The following is an 18,216-nucleotide window of genomic DNA, read 5'->3' on the forward strand; positions in this document are numbered from 1 at the left end:
TTGTGGGAGGACGAGGGGAGCTCTTTCCTCCCTTAGGGTACTTTTTGTAGATTTTGGGTTTGGTAGGGCGACAGGCACACTACAAGTTGGGGGGGCTTTGTAAGCTGCAGCAGGGGTGCAGGGTGGGGGGGGTTTCTGGGATTTTGGGTTTGTTGTTGGGGGGTTTGTTTCCGCAAGGCATAGTGATTATTTCCAGGACTGTTCCATGGTGGCTCTTCGGGTGTGGGGTGGGCCTCTTTACGTTTGGGGATGGGGGGTAGGGGTTTAAGTGTTATAAGCTGGAATGTTAATGGTTTGGGGGATCGCATTAAGCGTGGGATTGTTTTGCAATTCTTGAAACGGTCATTGCCGGATGTTGCCCTGCTGCAGGAGACGCATCTTATAGGTAATACGTGCTATGCCCTGAATAGAAAGGGTTATAAATTCATAGCTCATTCGGGATTCTCCTCTGGGTCCAGGGGTGTGGGCATCCTAGTCAGAGCCTCGCTACCATTTGAGGTGGACTCCACCATTGTTGATGATAGGGGGAGGTTTGTGGCGGTGGCGGGGCGGTGGGAAGGCAGAACTTTGGTTTTAGTTTCGGTTTATGTCCCGCCGGCCCTGCAGGCCTCCACGTTCACAGATCTGGGTAGGGCCCTGCTGGATCTCCCGGGGGGTATGCTTGTGGTGGGAGGTGATTTCAACGCTGTTGGCTCCGGTCTGCTGGATAGATACCCGCCCAGAGACACTGGGGGGGCTCAGAAGTGGCTTCCAGACTTTCTAGATACGCTTGGCCTGATAGACTGCTGGAGGCTCCGGCACCCCACACAGAGCCAATACACTTTCCACTCCGGGGCGCATGGTAGCCTTTCCAGGATTGACTACCTCCTCACTCTGGCTGCGCATGCCCCATTGGTGTCTGAGGCCAGGCACATGGCGCGTGGTATATCTGACCATTCGCCGGTGTGGGTCAGGCTGGATCTGGGTCGGGAGGGAGGGGGAAGGGTGGCCCCTATCAACCCTTGGTATTTCCGAGACCCCAAGATGCGCAGCGCGCTGGTAAAGACAGTAGATAATTTTTTCAAGGACAATCAGGGATCCGTGGACTCGGCAGTGTCGCTGTGGGAAGCATTTATGATCGTGCTGCGAAGGGAAGCCCTCTCCCTAGTAGTGGCTGCCAAGCGGCGGAGAGATGGCGAGGTTTTGCAGGTTGAGGAGGAGATCGCGGCTTTGGAGGGAGCGCTGGAGGAGGAGGTTACAGAGGCCTCACTGCATGAGCTGTGCTTGAAGCAATCCGAGTATAAGGACCTGGTGACGAATGCCGCTAAGACCTTCGGTAGGGAACAGCAGGGCCGTCTGTATGATGTTGGTGACAAGGCAGGGAAACTCCTGGCTTGGCTGGACAAAAAAGAACGGGTCAATAGAGTAGTGCCGGAGTTGACGGGAGAGGGGGGAGAGGTGATTGTGGAACCTGAGAGGATTGTGCAGTGTTTCTCGGACTATTTCCGTATGGTTTATGCCTCAGTTTCGGACAGGCCGCCCGAGGACTCGCGTGACCTCCTGCGTGATATCGCATTGCCCTGTCTCTCTGATATAGATAGGGACGATCTAGATGGTGACATAACGGTCGATGAGGTGGCGGGGGCTATCCGCGCGTTGAACTCGGGCAAGGCCTCGGGTCCGAACGGCTTGCCGGTCGACCTGTACAAGCTGTTTCCGGATAGGGTTGCCCCTCACCTGCGCGCTATGTTTGTGGAGGCGCGGGGGAGTGGGGCCCTCCCGTTGGATCAGCGACTGGCGACGATTGTGGTTATACACAAAGAGGGCAAACCCCGAGATAAGTGCGCCTCATATAGGCCTATCTCACTCCTTAACGCAGAGCCGAAAATTCTGGCTAAAATCCTGGCGGCCCGGTTGATTAGGGTACTCGGTGACTTGGTCCACCCGGATCAATCCGGATTCATCCCGCACCGTAACACAGCGTTAAATCTTCGGCGCCTTCATGGTGTGATCGCCAGGGCGGGCACGCTGCGTGAACCAGCTATTGTGGCGTCTCTCGATGCCACGATGGCCTTTGACACGGTGGAATGGGCAGATTTGTGGGCCGTGTTGACCAAGTTCGGCTTTGGCCACGGTTTTGTGAGCTGGGTGAGGTTGCTGTATGAGGGCCCTCTCGCGAGTGTGGTGGTAAATGGCCGGGCGTCGACTCCGTTTCAGCTTGCGAGGGGTACTCGGCAGGGTTGTCCCCTGTCGCCATTGTTGTTTGCCCTCGCCCTTGAGCCGCTGGCTGCGTGGATACGCTGGCACCCGGATATACGGGGACTTAGATGGTCGCCTGAACACGAGGACCGTATATCGCTCTATGCTGATGACATCCTGTTGTATCTTGCCTCACCCAAGAAATCGCTTATAGTGGTCTGTGACGTACTCACATCTTTCGGTAGGAATTCGGGTCTCGTTATCAACTGGAGTAAATCGTATTTATATGTTCTTAGTGGCGAGGTCCCACCGATCCCTCGAACTTGTTCGATCCAGGTTGCTCAGCAGGGCTTCGTGTATCTGGGGATCTTTATCTCCATGGACTCTGCCGTGCGATATGAGAGGAACCTGCTCCCCCCCCTAGCGCGCCTGAGGCGGGATGTGGAGGGCTGGCGGAGGCTGCCGCTCTCCCTCGTTGGGCGCGCGGCCCTGTTCAAAATGATGTCTCTTCCCCGGTTCCTCTACGCACTGCAGAATACTTTGGATTGGGTACCGGCCAACTACTTTCGGGAGGTCGAAGGCCTCCAACGAACGTTGCTGTGGGACGGGCGGCCGCGAATAGCTATTGCAAAATTGACGCTTCCATGGTACGACGGGGGTATTGCGCTTCCAGACATCCGACGGTACTATTGGGCCACCCAGCTGAGTGCGATTAATCATGGGTTTTATGGCCCTGCCCTCAGCCCTGGGTATGCCATGGACAGGTGGTTGCTGCGTGGTGGTAACTATTACAGGGCGTTGTATTCGCGGTCCCTGGACTCGTCCCTCACGGGGCCCACTGGTGTGGCGGTGCGAGTGTGGAAGATGGCAACTGACTCGCTGGGCTGGAAGGATAGGCTCACCCTCGCTACCCCGCTGTTTGAATCTGAGAGACTGGGTAGGCTTTGGCACACAAAAGGCTTTGACAAATGGGACTTGATCGGCATCTCCAGGGTCGGAGATGTCCTGATTAAGGGGAGGGTGAAGTCCTTTGAAGAGTTGCAGAAGGAGTATGAGCTGGGGCCATCTGAGTTTTTCCGCTATATTCAGGTGCGTCACGCCCTCCGATCAGTCCTCATAGAGGGTGAGAAGGTGCCTGAGTCCTCTCCCTTGGAGGACCGGGTCCTTGATGGCCATATGCCCGAGAGCACGATCTCGCTCATCTATAAGAAACTGATCAACGTCCGGGCGGATATGCTTCTGGGGTTGAGGGACCAGTGGTCTAGGGATGGCCTCGAGTTGGATGACGAGGATTGGCAGTCTGCTGTTTCCTCTCCTAAGGAGGTTGCGATCCCGTCGCGTCTGAGGCTGGTGCAGCTTAAAATACTGCATCGAGTGTATGTGACGGGGCCAAGGCTGGTTCACATGGGATTCTCGGAGGACAGCCTATGCAGGAGGGGATGTGGTATGGTGGGTACTTTCCTGCATATCATTTGGGAATGTGGTGTCATCACGGAATTCTGGAAGAGAGTCCATGCAGTGATGGGGGAGGTGACGGGCATTGCTATGCAGCCGGAAGCGCGGTGTTGTCTCCTGAATGTCTGGGGGCCCACTGATCATAATGCGGCGCAGACCCAATGGGTGACTCTGGGTAACATGGTCGCTAAGAGAGATATAGCGCAATTGTGGGGATCCGTGGGGCCCCCCACATTGACCGCGTGGAAAGAAAATATGGACTGGAGTATGCTAAGGGAGAAGACGGTATATTGCGCTAGAGGCCGCCCTCGGAAGTGGCACGCCATCTGGGGGCGGTGGAATCAATACAGGGGGGGAATTTGTCTTGCCTCTGATTTGGATCCCCCCGAGGAACAGCTTTCCTCCTGACCTTCTTTCCAGCTCAGTATGGCTAATGGACTTCTTTGGCCTCTGCTGTCCCCCTTCTTCCTCTTTTCACAGTACTGTAAATAGTAGATGATTGGGGTCCCGCCTCCCCTGGGGGGCTATCACCATGGGCATTCAGTGTTTTTGCCTTGCTGGGGGTTGTTGTGTGTTTTGTGTTTATTTAAAAAATGGAATCTTTGCACTCCTCCTTCACTGTACTGTGGACGCGTCTCTGTTCCTCTTTATCGAAGCTGCCGAACCTCCGGGTTGTCGGCTGAATAGCTGTGTCCAGACTTTTGAAAATAAAGGTTTTTAAAAAAAATAAATAAAAAAAAAAAATTATTAGGATATGTTTTATTCCATATAGGTACCTCAATATAGGCTCAGGTAACATCGTAACCTTTCACCTATACTCTCCCCTACATTACACACATAACGGTTCTTGGGAACTGACCTTTTACCTAAGAATGACACTGCACACATAACGTGGGATTTTCCCTGATAAAAGCCTCATACATTATGCATGAGGATTCTTGGAAACTCAGCAGGACTACCATCTCCTGTATAATAACTATGTATAAAGTTCATTCCCGACGACATACTAAGTAAGACAAGTGGCACAGCAAGGTAGAACCCCTGGGGAGACCTTTGGATATAAAAACATCACATCTTGTTGAGACAAGTAAAGGAGATCAGGATTTCCCTGCCGACACACTGACTCGAGACGCTGAGGTTCTTGCATGCAGATGCTTCAGCTCGCAGTGGTCTAATATCCCTTGCGGGGTGTCCAATTCGAGATCAAGACGGGGTCCCACAGTCTCTCACTTCAGGTAATGGGGTTGACTTTATCCTAGAGGGATTCTTGGCTTAACCCCTACATACATGCTTGGTACACTTAGGTACATCTTGCTAGGGTATCATCGTAGGAGTACGCATTTTATTGTTATGTATTTTATATACTTGCCTGTATTCATGGTTAGAGCAAAATGGTAAAAATCTACCATCCTTTTACTTTCTTAGTGCTTCTAATCATCTATATCTGTTACTGTCTAATGGTTGTTTCAGCACATCTATTTTACACTAGAATAACGACTGTTCAATAGGTACTTATTGAAAAACGTCCATACCGTTTATTCTGTGTATCTCTCTGAGTCTAAGTGAGCATGAGTGACTGAGTGAAAAGTAGTTTCCACAGTCTTGAGGGATCAGGGTTGTCATGTTTGATAGTTGCCAAGAACTATTCTCTCCCTGATAAGAGGAGTTTCTAGTGGCACTGTGAGATAGCTGGTACACAGGCCAACATACCCGGTAGGGGTGTCTAGAATCTGTCTAACACCAATCCTACATTGTATGTTGTCAGAAGATTTCCTTTTACTTTAAGAAACAGAATAGTGATAAAAGTTTTAATTATTAAGAAGTTGCTTTTGATTTGCCAGTGTGATCTAACCATTATCATATCATTCTGAATCTGCAGTTTTGCTAATAGTTTTTGCATAAAATGTGTGTAAAAAACCCTAGTTTTGATGGCGAGAAGGCAACTTCTCATTTTCCTCCTGAGAGACTGTCCGATTATTTTGAGACTTTCTTCTTCTCCCTTTGGCACTTAGAATTTGGAGAGATTTAACAGCTTAAATGAGGATGTTGTTCTGACTGCTGATTTTATGTTCTGTATCTGAGCCTTCATGGCAATCTATGCATTTTTCTGTACCAATAATTCTGTAAAAAGTCTTTAAAACTTATTTTCCATCTAGAACTCAGTGACTTAGAGGACTTAGTTTCTGTTTGAAATGTACTTAACCAGTAGGTGTGAAGTCATGCGTGGGTGGTGTCTCTTACTGCTAGATCAATAAGAACAACGGAGCCGGATTACCTGAGGTAAAAATCGGGGTGCATAAATTAGTGGGGTTCATTAAATTATTGGGGATCTGCTCCCACAGATGTGCAATGGGGAATTTACGCTATCCCTTAAATTCTTCAGTATAAAGTGTCTTTCAGTAAGAGCTCAAAGTGTGTCCGGGTTGGAGGGTACACCACGAATGGTAATACGGTGTGGTCCCCATACTGCAGGCGAATATGTTCTGGGGTGCCTTGAACTCTGCTTCGATTGCCGTCTTCCAGCTCTTCTGAAGCAGCCCCCCCAACCAGAAAATGCCAATATTGCCGGGGGGCCCTACTTTGAAACCCAGAGGTTCTGCCCACCATTACAGGGCTTGGGTGGCCTCCTTTAAGCAGCTGCGGCCAGTGCAGTAGAACCCATTGACTTCGGGGCTCAGCTGGCATCCGACGCTCCCCACCAGCATGACAAATTGAGTGTGGCATTAACGTGAGGTGATTTTGACCTGCCTTGCCCCCAGTACCATCTCCTTTTACCAGGGACCTGCCCCAAGCCATTCGAGAGGGCCAGAGGGCCAGCCACTCATCCTGGACAAGTTATAACAGCTCTAGCAGGTTCCTTGGAAGGTGCCCCCAACAGCCTTACCAGGGTACACTTCTTACAGGATAAAGAGGCCATCCTGCTAGACACACAAGGGAACGCTGACATTGTTTTCTGTGGCTACACCGTACAGATCTTCCAAGACCTCTATCAGCTGACACTTAAAAAGAGGAGAGATTTTAGGCCAGTGACTGAGAAACTGCGTGACCTGGACATTAAGTATCAATGGGCCCACCCTTTCAGGCTCCTTTTTCAATGGAATGGCAGACAATGTATGGTAAGATCGTTGGCAGAGGGTAAACGTTTACTGGGACTGCCTGCTCACTTGCCTGGCTGGGAACCCTCGCCCACCCTACCTGAGCAACCGGATGGTTGGCGTCCTGCTTGGCAGATGGTCCGAGGCCACGGTCAAGATCACCACTCCAAAGCGAAAGCCCTGCATGCCGCCAAAGAAGATATTATCTCACATCTGCATGACATGAAATAAGAACCCTCCCAGACCCCCACTGATGCTCCAACTAAATGCCGGACTTTTGTTGGCCGTACAAACATTGAATTTATGGGATTCTGTCAGGTTTCACCTTCCAGAATCCTTGGGATTGTGCTGATGCTCAAAAGGGGTCCACCTCTCGACTGCCCCAAGTCCGGAATATGAATACGCACGGACTAGTGGGATAGTCAAGCGAGGGAAGGAAAGGGTAGGAACAGCAAGGAGGGAGACCTATGGATGACATAGGATAAACATCGTAAATACCCAATTCGGTGCAACAATACAAAAAAACAGGCAAACGCTCTGTGAGGTATCTCTATTGAAGTACTATAACACTCTACCTGTAAAGGATATTAAAGAGGGGTTTCTACCAGAAGAGAGGAGAGGGTGATTGCTGGCTTCCAACATGAAACACTATACGCAGGGAGAAAACATCCATCAGTATTCCACAAACACCACAAAGTTTCTCTGTTATAGGAGTAACATGTATTGCACCACCTACCCTGGTCATGTGTGGAATAATCCCAAACGCAATACAGGAACTTCCTGACACCCTCTTGTCTTTCTCTCTCCTAGGAAATGGTATATAAGAACAGACCATGCATGAATACAACTAAAGAAGAGGTGCATATTACTTTTGGCACTTTGAATCTTAAAGCGCTCCACTGGAGGAGTTCAATAATCACAAGGCCATCTTGATTTAAGCAGCGCTGAGCCTGTATGAGTAAGGCAATGTTCATAGATCCACAGATATAGTGAATTCGACTGAATGTTAATACGTATTCCAAAAAAGAACATCCAAACGAAAATAATCCATTCCCTGCATGAGAACCCAGGAGCCTCTGGTATCGCCAACAGGGAATGACCAACAAAGGAGCGGAGGGCTGTTAACAACTCAAGCCCCTCTTTGCAAGGAACCGCCGACAGTGCGATTCCGCCAACAAAGAAGCAATGAGCTGGCCTTCCAACGGACCAGCCAATCCAAAAAAGGAACCAGTCAAATGTTGCCCGCTAGGTTTCTCTGCATGAAACAGCTGAAAACGCTGTTTTTCCCAACAGAGATGCATGGGCCAAGAAAACGCTGAGAACGCCTGTTCTCGAGCGCGCTTGCACCATGAATATTACGCAAAGAACAAGAACAAGGTGCGTGGGCACCCTTACCGCCTAGGCCATCAGGATAGGAACGCTGCTGCAGTTAAAGAAAATCCAAATAATCGGCAGCGTTCGGAGCGTCTGCCGTTCCTATATCCGGGTTGAACAGCATTTGAGTCACGTGGAGCGTGCTAACGCTACGGACGCTGGGAAATGTAGTTTTGTTGTCGGGACTTCCTGATTCTCGCCTCGTTATCGGGCAGTCAGTGCTTTACCGGTCTACTGAGCCTAACAGATGCTGCTGCCTCTTAATCTGATGTCCTTCACTTTGACGAAGGTGCCATTTTTCTTGATTATCGTCAACCGCTGCCTGATGCCTGCGAACACTACGGACGCTGCCCCTGCCCCAAGTAACCTATGCCCGCCGCGCTGGAAACCTTTAAGTTCTGCTCCTATTTTTGATACTGCGCTGGAGCGCTTCTTGATGTTTGCCCATGACTTCCTAAACCGCACTGGAGCGCTTTAGTTTCTGCTCCTATTTTTGATACCGCGCTGGAGCGCTAGACAGTGCTTGTGTTACTGCCGCGCTGGAGCACTTCTTGGTGTTGCCCGTGACTTTTCCTAAACCGCGCTGGAGTGCTTAACTGTACACTCATGACTTGTTTACTCGCGCTGAAGCGCTAGCTCTCTCACCTGCCTCACAGCGCTGGAGCGTCTGTGTTGAGGCCGGTATCTTTCCCCTATCCCGCTTAGCACCAGTACTTTCTGCCTTACCTGTAGTGCTGGTGAGCTTTGTTTGTTCCTCTGCCTTGCACCTTGCCCATCGCGTAGGAACGCCTTTAATTCGGTATATAGCGCAGGAGCGCTTATTGATTCACTTTACATAGCGCAGGAACGCTTTTTGATTTACTTTACATAGCGCAGGTGCGCTAGCTACTTGGCAAGACTTTCAGTTCCTTCTCCTTCGATGGTAGCAGACCTTCTGATGTCTACACAAGAGGTAATCGCTGTCTCCCACATGAGTGCATGTTTGTGAATGGTCGCAGGTTTGCTGTGTTGATGGTAACAGGTGTTCCCTTGTCTTCCTGCCCAGCTGGTGCCCACGGTTCTTCTGCACAGAGGGACGTCCATTACTCCATCCTGACATCACCCTGATCTTTTAGCTACCATCCCTACTCCCATTTTCATCCTAGTTTGTTGTCCAATCTAGAGTGGGGTAAGGTGGGCGTGGAGGCAATAGCTCATGTCGTCTCTGCGAGATCTCTCCGCAAGAAGCAGGTAACTTGTTGGGTACCTGACATGAAGACATTTTTAAAATTAGTGGGCAAATAGCGCATTTTCAAGCAATTTGAGAAAGTGAGAAGGGTAATTAAGCACTTGTGAAAGTGAGTGTAGTAATGTAGCGCTGTCAGGTTATGAATATGACATGAACTACTGCCCGATCCATGACCCCCATGCAAGCTAATTCATGTATTTATGCAAATTGACTTTTTTCATCTTTGCAGTGCGCAATTACAGATTTCCATCGGGCGTAGCTTGGCCAGTAAGATTAGGGAGTGTGAGCTTCATATTTTCCTACAATCACACTTGCAAATCATGTTAAAATACATTAGGTGACAAGCAGGGTGAATAAGAGGGGCTTAAGGGGCACTGGAAAAGGAGAGGACTGTGGATTGATAGGAGTACTAAGTGAAAGAAAACAATATTTTGTAAAATTACAAATATTTTTAGGACTTTCAAAACAGAGAGAGGGAGAGAGTGTGTGTGCATTTTTGTTTGTCTTTATGTAAAAATTGCTCAATTTCCACTACTGCAGATGTGTGCATGGCAGATGCACAGTGAAAATATGAAATGAGAGCAATTTAACAAAATGCAAATTTTAAAGCGAATTCTTCAAACAACTGGCAACGTACCAATTTACAGTATCATTATGTTACACACCGATGTCAACCCAGGAAAACTACATGCCATGAGCTGAAGCAATCTGTGAAACAGCAAGTCCGGCTGGAGTCAAAGTCAATGAAATGACTGAAGGTAAGTGAACCATACTAGTCAGACACTTAAATCAATGTAAAGTATAGCAGCAGGTGCATGAACCTGAACAGATTATGTTTACAAACCCAGCAATTCGTCCTATGCTGATCTGATTCCCTGAGGGCCAAATCTGTGGATGAGACCATGCCTGAAGCTCTTAAGTACTAACATTACACTTATCATGGGAAAATAAACCATGGGCAAAGAAAGGGCTGTGCTTAAAAATATGTAAATAAAAAATTGTCAGACTTAAGTGACTGTTTCCACTGTGCCTTGCAACTACTATACCCCATCTCGGAGTTCAAGCTCTGTGAGGTTAAAATGAGTGCTATTTCTTAAAATAAATCTACTGGTGAAATGGATGCACCAGCTTATACACAAAGATATCTAGAAAGTCTGCCTTAGTCTCTTGAGCTATCTTCCTAGCACAATATGGAAAGTGGAAGATGTTTCCCATCACTTGAGCTCAAGAGATGACTACTGAGGCAATGCCCTGTGGATCCCTCAACCTTACTCCAACCTGCCTGGATCTATGTAGCAAATAAATGTAAAAGGAACACCGCCTGTGCCCAAGAGAGCAAGGTTACAGCCATGGGAGTAGCCAGAAAAGTAATATAGCCCCCCAGTTCGAACCAAAGCTCTTATGGCACCAAGTAAACAAAGCAAGTCATCACAACTCTACCCAGAAGAGCTCTCTTGTCTCTTCCATCCAAGCATCTATCCATTCATCCTCCCATCCACCTGCTGATATGCACAATGTCCCTTTTACATTTGGTCATCCATTCATTCTTTCATCTATCTTTCAGTCTTTTACCATTACATCTATCCTTCCATATTCAAACCTATTCATCCATCTCAAAATCAATCCATCCATCCACCCTTTCACTCATCGAATTCTCCATCCATCCTTTCACTAATCCACCCATCCATCCTTTCATCCTTTCTGTCATTCATCCATCTATCAATTATTTTACTCCATCCATACATCCTTGCACTCATGCATTCATCCTCCCTTTCACTCATTCATCCATCTAGCTATCCTTTCACTCAGATATCCAAACATCCATCCTTAGACTCATCCTTCCACCCAACCACTCATCTATCCATCCATTTACCCTTTTACTCATCCATCCACTCACTCACCCATCCAGGCTTTCACTCATCCTTCCATCCGTCCCCTCTCCCTATCACTCATCCATCCATTCTTTCAGTCCTTCATCCATCCATCATCCATTCTTTCTCTCATCATCCGTCTAATTATCCATCCATCCACCCTCCATCTTCCATCCATCCATCCTTTCATCCATCCATCCTTTCCTCATCCATCCTTTACATCATTTATCCATACATCTACCCATCCATCCTTTCACCCACCCACCCTTTTACTTCCACATCCATCCAGCCTTTTACTCACACATCCATCCATCTATCCTTTCACTCACTAACTCATCCCTTGTCTGCTAAGTTGCAGCCAGAAGAGGCCCATCAAGAACTCCACCCCGCCGTAGCTTCTAAAGTTAGGAAGTTCACAACGTCCCAGCATCCAAACTTGCACTCATCCATCAGTCCATCCTTTTGTTCATCCATCTATCCACACTTTCATTTTGTCCATCTATCCACCCTTTCATTCCACCCATTCATCCATCTACCCATCAATCCTTTCTCATCATCCATCCACCGTTTCACTCATCCATCCATTCACCCTGTCATCCATCCACCTACCCTCTCAATCATCCATCCGTTCTTTCACTTATCCACCTATTCACTTTTATCCATCATCCACCCTCCCTTCCACTCATTCATTCTTTCATTCCTCCATCCTTACATCCATCTTTTCACTCATTCATTCAACCATCCACCCTTTCGCTCACCCATCCACCCTTTTACTCACACACCTTTCTATCAGTGCTTTCATCCACTCAACCAACCAATCACCCTCCTTTCACATTATTCAAGATCCAGACAGGAGAGGCCCATCAAAAACTCCATCCCTGCTTTAGCTGCTAAAGCGGGGGTGGCTGGGAGGGGGTTCACAATGCCCCTGGAAACCACTTCAAGTGGTTGCGGACCCCAGCTGTGACACTTATAAACCCCTTAATGCAAACTTTTTAGATGGCATTAGACCACTTTACAATGGAACCGGATCAATTACACATTTTTTATCCACGACCAGATTAAATGATTTGCCCAGAATCACAGGATGGCATGCCGAGGCCGGGATTCCAGTGCCATTGGTACCAAGGCTGCAACTTTAGCTACTCGCCCTCTCATTTAGGGAGACCCCAGGACATTTACCATGGACAAACCCGCAGGCACATCGGTACCTGCCTTTCGGGTGCTTTATCTCTTGGAGGGAAAACGTGATTATCGCATGAGACTTGAGCTCCGTGGAGGGCATCAGTCGCCTCTTTTGAACTGCTGAGGATGTTTAGGGGAGGGCAGAAAGTCAGACTCAGAGTAGAGCTGAAAAGATGGCGATCAGTAAGTTTGATCATTTCTGCAAGGCAGTCCACAGCCAAAGTTGCTGCAACTAATCTTTCCTCCCTGGAAATCAGGGAGAGTTGGGCGAAGCTGGTAACTGCATACACTAGAATGAGGCTGCCATTGACGAAACCATAAACAGTCAAGGAATGAAGGATGACAACTTTGGCTGTTACAAAAAGTAAATAGGGAGGTGAAGCATCAATATTGGAGCAATAGTTACCAGTACTATAATCTTACGTACTACACTGGAGCGAAGGAAGCGGGGGATTTTGAAGGAACATCAGCCATGTGCCCTGATCAGACTGAGACTTTTGTTGCCGATATGAAATAGCGTTTTGTATGAAACGTTGTTTTAAACCATACCCACATGTATAATATTGGGAGCTACCCTGGAGAGAATGCAAGCTCTTCCAAACAAACAATTTGCTGATCACATTAAAAAGGTGAATAACCTCATAGTCGGGGATACACCGTTGAAAGACAAATAATTTGTTTACTTAATCCATAATTAGCTACGTAAATTAAAGCTTGTATTCCTATGATCATCGATTGTCAACTAGGCATAGGCAGCAAAGAACGCTGTGCATTAAGTAATGGCAGACATTTGCACTTGGTGAATACAGGAAACAACGTAAAGTTGAGAGGCATCTCCCTTAACCATCCCTCAGACTCAAAACATTAATGACCCTCAACCCCCCAGGATGGTGATTTAACTAATATCCGCCCATTATTTAAACTCAAAAACAATGCAAACTGGCTCCATTTTGACACTTACTCTGAAGACTCCATATTAAAAACACTCAACACTCTGAAGCCCTGCAATCACTTCACGGACCCGCTCCCTGCGAACTACCTTAAAGACTTCATCCCTCTCCTAATACCCAGTTGGACTAAGATCATTAACACTTCCCTCCTTCAAGGCTCCATCCCTGACATCCTGAAAATCGGTCAGGTCTCACCTATCCTTAAGAAAACCACGGCGGACCCCTCGGACCCCAACAACTACCGTCCGATATCTAATATACCTATGTTAGCCAAACTCCTGGAAAAATGTGTTAACGTACAACTGAACAGTCACATCGATCGATACAACTTGCTGAACCAATTTCAATCTGGCTTCAGAGCAGGTCACAGCACCGAATCAGCCATGGCTCATGTTGTAGACGACGCGATTAAAATCCTAGACCAGAATGAAGCCTGTCTTCTAATCCTACTCGACCTGTCATCAGCTTTTGACACTGTCAAACACGACAACCTACTTGACCTCTTAAAACACAGAATGGGTATCTCTGGAAAGGTTCTGAACTGGTTCACATTCTTCCTCCAAAACAGATCCCAAAGATTCAAGATCAACCAATCCCTATCCAACCCTATGCCAGTCACATTAGGAGTACCTCAAGGCTCCTCTCTCTCACCCACCTTATTCAACCTCTTTATGGAACCTCTCACAGATCTTCTACGCCTCACCAAGATTCACTTCCACATGTACGCAGACGACACACAAATATACATCAAGATACACTCACTAGAGGACATCAAATCGCTCAACACCACACTTCAAAAAACCCAAACATGGCTGGCAGAAAACCATCTGAAACTTAACTCTCTCAAAACGGAATTCCTGTTAATCGCCCCCCCCCCAACAAAACCCACACTATCCGGGACTGGATGAAACACCTAACAGCCCTAAATGGTGTCAAGAATTCCTGTCATACGAGGGGAGGAAAACGGTAACCAGCGAAAACGGACCACATCTCCCAGGATGCTTAGCGGTTGAGAGGTTATGTAAACAGGAGAACTGTTACATAACTCAAGGGAAACACGCCCTTATGTAAACAGGAGAGCTGTTACATAACTCAAGGGAAACACGCCCTTATGTAAACAGGAGAGCTGTTACATAACTCAAGGGAAACACGCCCTTATGTAAACAGGAGAGCTGTTACATAACTCAAGGGAAACACGCCCTTATGTAAACAGGAGAGCTGTTACATAACTCAAGGAAAACACGCCCTATAAAGGGAGGAACCGGGAGGTACAAGGCTGTCGGATATTGTGTTTACACTGACGTACCTGCTTCGTGAAGAGCAGTGTTCCGGAGTGGTGCTCCAGTAAGGCAAGAACGGAGGTAGGTCGAGTCGTTACTCCCTGGGCCGTGTCTTGCCCCATCGTCACCTGTGAAGGACCCGGAAGCTCTACCGGTCAACCATTGAGCTTCGCTTTTTGACTCGGCTGAGTCCAAGCGCAGTGGCGCTTTTGCTGGTTGGAGTCGTAACTCCCAGCCCGACCAGAGACACAGGGACTGCCAGCTGTAACGCACACCAGGAGGTGTTTGCCGCGTTACAGACTCGGAAGTCCACAGGATCGATCGAGCGGCTGCTCTCGGTTCAGTCTTCTTGCTTGTGATTGGGGTATCGGTGACGCATCACCAGGAGGTGACTCCGCGTCCCGGTGCAGTCTGAGGAAGAGGTTGAGCGGCTGCTCCCTTCAGGTAGAGACCCCGGCTGGGTGTTTCCCTGACTCCTCGATTCTCCCCAACACTCTTCGTGCCCCTCACAGCCTACCGATTGGCATTGTCGGCCATTTCATTTCTGCCCTCTGTTGGCATACGCCGGGATCGGCGTATATGCAGAGGACGGTTAGGACCATCCGTGCTGTGGGCTGGTAACGTACTTAGCCTGGAGGATTCCAGTGACTATAACTTTTGTTTGTTCTTTGTATTTTATTTGCCTTCATTAAAAGAACTAACCCTTCACAAGTGGTTGCGTCCTCATTGTCGTGTCTGTTAAACGATCCTGAGACGTTCAGGGCGTTACAAATGGACACACGCACATAGTCGACTCAGCGAAATCTCTGGGAATAACGCTAGACAGCAACTTAAAGATGCAGAAACACATTAGCTCCGCAACTAAGGGAGCGAACTTCCAACTAAAGACCCTGAGAAAACTGAAACCCTTTCTGCCTGCACATGATTTCAAACAAGCAGTTCAAGCCCTAGTAATCCCCCGAGTAGAGTATGGAGCAGTTACGCTATGCGGCCTCCCAAGATCCTCAACAGCACCATTAAGAGCCACGATCAATGCAGCTGTGAGACTCATCACAGGCTCTAAAAGTAACGCTCACATCTCGCCTGACTTGCGAGCCATCGACTGGCTTCCATTTGAAGCCAGAATTCACCTAAAAATTGCCTGCATGACACACAAGGCCCTCTACCACAAAACTCCACAATACCTTGCACAGAAACTAGTTCTCTCTGCGGGCAACAGAGCCTCTAGGAGTGCCAAAACTCTTCTCCTTCAACCTCAACGTTTTGCCAAGAAAAAAACCTATAACCGTACCTTTTCAGGTATGGCTCCGAAGATATGGAACGCTTTGCCCAGTGAAACAAGAATGAACCCCTCCACCTCTTCCTTCAAAAAAGAAGTGAAAGCTATCCTCATGGCTAAATTCACTTGAACTCTATATCTATTCATTGTGATTTTGTCTAACTGTCTGTTGTCTATGTATATTGTACTTTGCCTCCTTCCTGCTTGTAAAGCGCTCTGATACACACAAGAGTCTTGTCCGCGCTATATAAAACTTTCAAATAAATAAATAAATAAATAATAATGACGCTGAAGTTTATAGCTCCTCTATGAGAGATAAGGGGGGGAGCAAGCCGACACAAGACCACTTTCTGTGTGTGAAAAAGGTCGCTTTATTTAAACAGGTGCATATCACAATTTTCAAGCCATGGCAACTGCCTTTCAAAACTAAGAACCTCACTATACAAGAATTTCCTGACCCCCCACCCCTACGATCCCCACATCAGATCCCCCCCACCCCACGAAATACAACATAACATTCCATAACCATACTCTTACCCAATCCTACACAATGTAGCATTTCCAAATCCTAAACTCCCCTGACCCTAATCCCTACCTGCCTTTGTGCTACTGTAACTAATCAACCTCTAATCTAAACTTATCCTACCTGGCTACCCTTTCGCTGCTCCTGCTCACAAACTACCAACATATAACAAAAAACTACAGCCAATCCCGGCCAACTGTCAACCACCATACCTGCACCTGTTCCAAGCGACACATACAATATATACCAACCCCTATGTACCTGTTCCAACAAATGCCACCAACAAAAACCCCAAAAGACAAAGATAGATAGGCCATAAAAAGCACCCCCCCAAAAAGCCGAAAAACTGGGGAGGGAGGGAGGGGACAAAAACCTAAACTATGACAGCGCTCCCAGCCACCAGGTCTCCAAACCTAAAATGGTGGCTGGGGAGGCGTGAAAATACAATATATACCCCTTGGGCTATAAATCCAAATATTGGGCTACAATTGGGCTAGTCCCAAATGTAGCCCAAAAACATACAAAATGGCCACTCGCCGGCCACTCCCCCCCTTCCCAATCTGCCCGGGGGGCAGACCTCACCGTGCTCGGCTGCCCCCCAAGCCCCCATTGGGAGATAAGGGGGGGAGCAAGCCGACACAAGACCACTTTCTGTGTGTGAAAAAGGCCGCTTTATTGAAACAGGTGCATATCACAATTTTCAACCCATGGCAACTGCCTTTCAAAACTAAGAACCTCACTATTCAAGAATTTCCTGACCCCTTGTTTCTCCCCCCCACCCCTACGATCCCCACATCAGATCCCCCCACCCCACGAAATACAACATAACATTCCATAACCATACTCTTACCCAATCCTACACAATGTAGCATTTCCAAATCCTAAACTCACCTGACCCTAATCCCTACCTGCCTTTGTGCTACTGTAACTAACCAACCTCTAATCTAAACTTATCCTACCTGGCTACCCTTTCCCTGCTCCTGCTCACAAATTACCAACATATAACAAAAAACTACAGCCATTCCCGGCCAACTGTCAACCACCCCACCTGCACCTGTTCCAAGCGACACATACAATATATACCAACCCCTATGTACGTGTTCCAACAAATGCCGCCAACAAAAAACCCAAAAGACAAAGATAGATAGGCCATAAAAAGCGCCCCCCCAAAAAGCCGAAAAACTGGGGAGGGGACAAAAACCTAAACTATGACAGCGCTCCCAGCCACCAGGTCACCAAACCTAAAATGGTGGCTGGGGAGGCGCGAAAATACAATATATACCCCTTGGGCTATAAATCCAAATATTGGGCTACAATTGGGCTAGTCCCAAATGTAGTCCAAAAACATACAAAATGGCCACTCGCCGGCCACTCCCCCCCCTTCCCAATCTGCCCGGGGGCAGACCTCGCCGTGCTCGGCTGCCCCCCAAGCCCCCATTGGGAGATAAGGGGGGGGAGCAAGCCGACACAAGACCACTTTCTGTGTGTGAAAAAGTCCGCTTTATTGAAACAGGTGCATATCACAATTTTCAACCCTTGGCAACTGCCTTCCAAAACGAAGAACCTCACTATACAAGAATTTCCTGACCCCTTGTTCCTCCTCCCACCCCTAAGAACCCCACATCAGATCTCCCCACCCCACGAAATACAACATAACATTCCATAACCATACTCTTACCCAATCCTACACAATGTAGCATTTCCAAATCCTAAATTCCCCTGACCCTAATCCCTACCTGCCTTTGTGCTACTGTAACTAACCAACCTCTAATCTAAACTTATCCTATCTGGCTACCCT

Source organism: Triturus cristatus, chromosome 5_2 (genome assembly GCF_964204655.1).
Source record: "Triturus cristatus chromosome 5_2, aTriCri1.1, whole genome shotgun sequence".
Taxonomy (NCBI): Eukaryota; Metazoa; Chordata; class Amphibia; order Caudata; family Salamandridae; genus Triturus; species Triturus cristatus.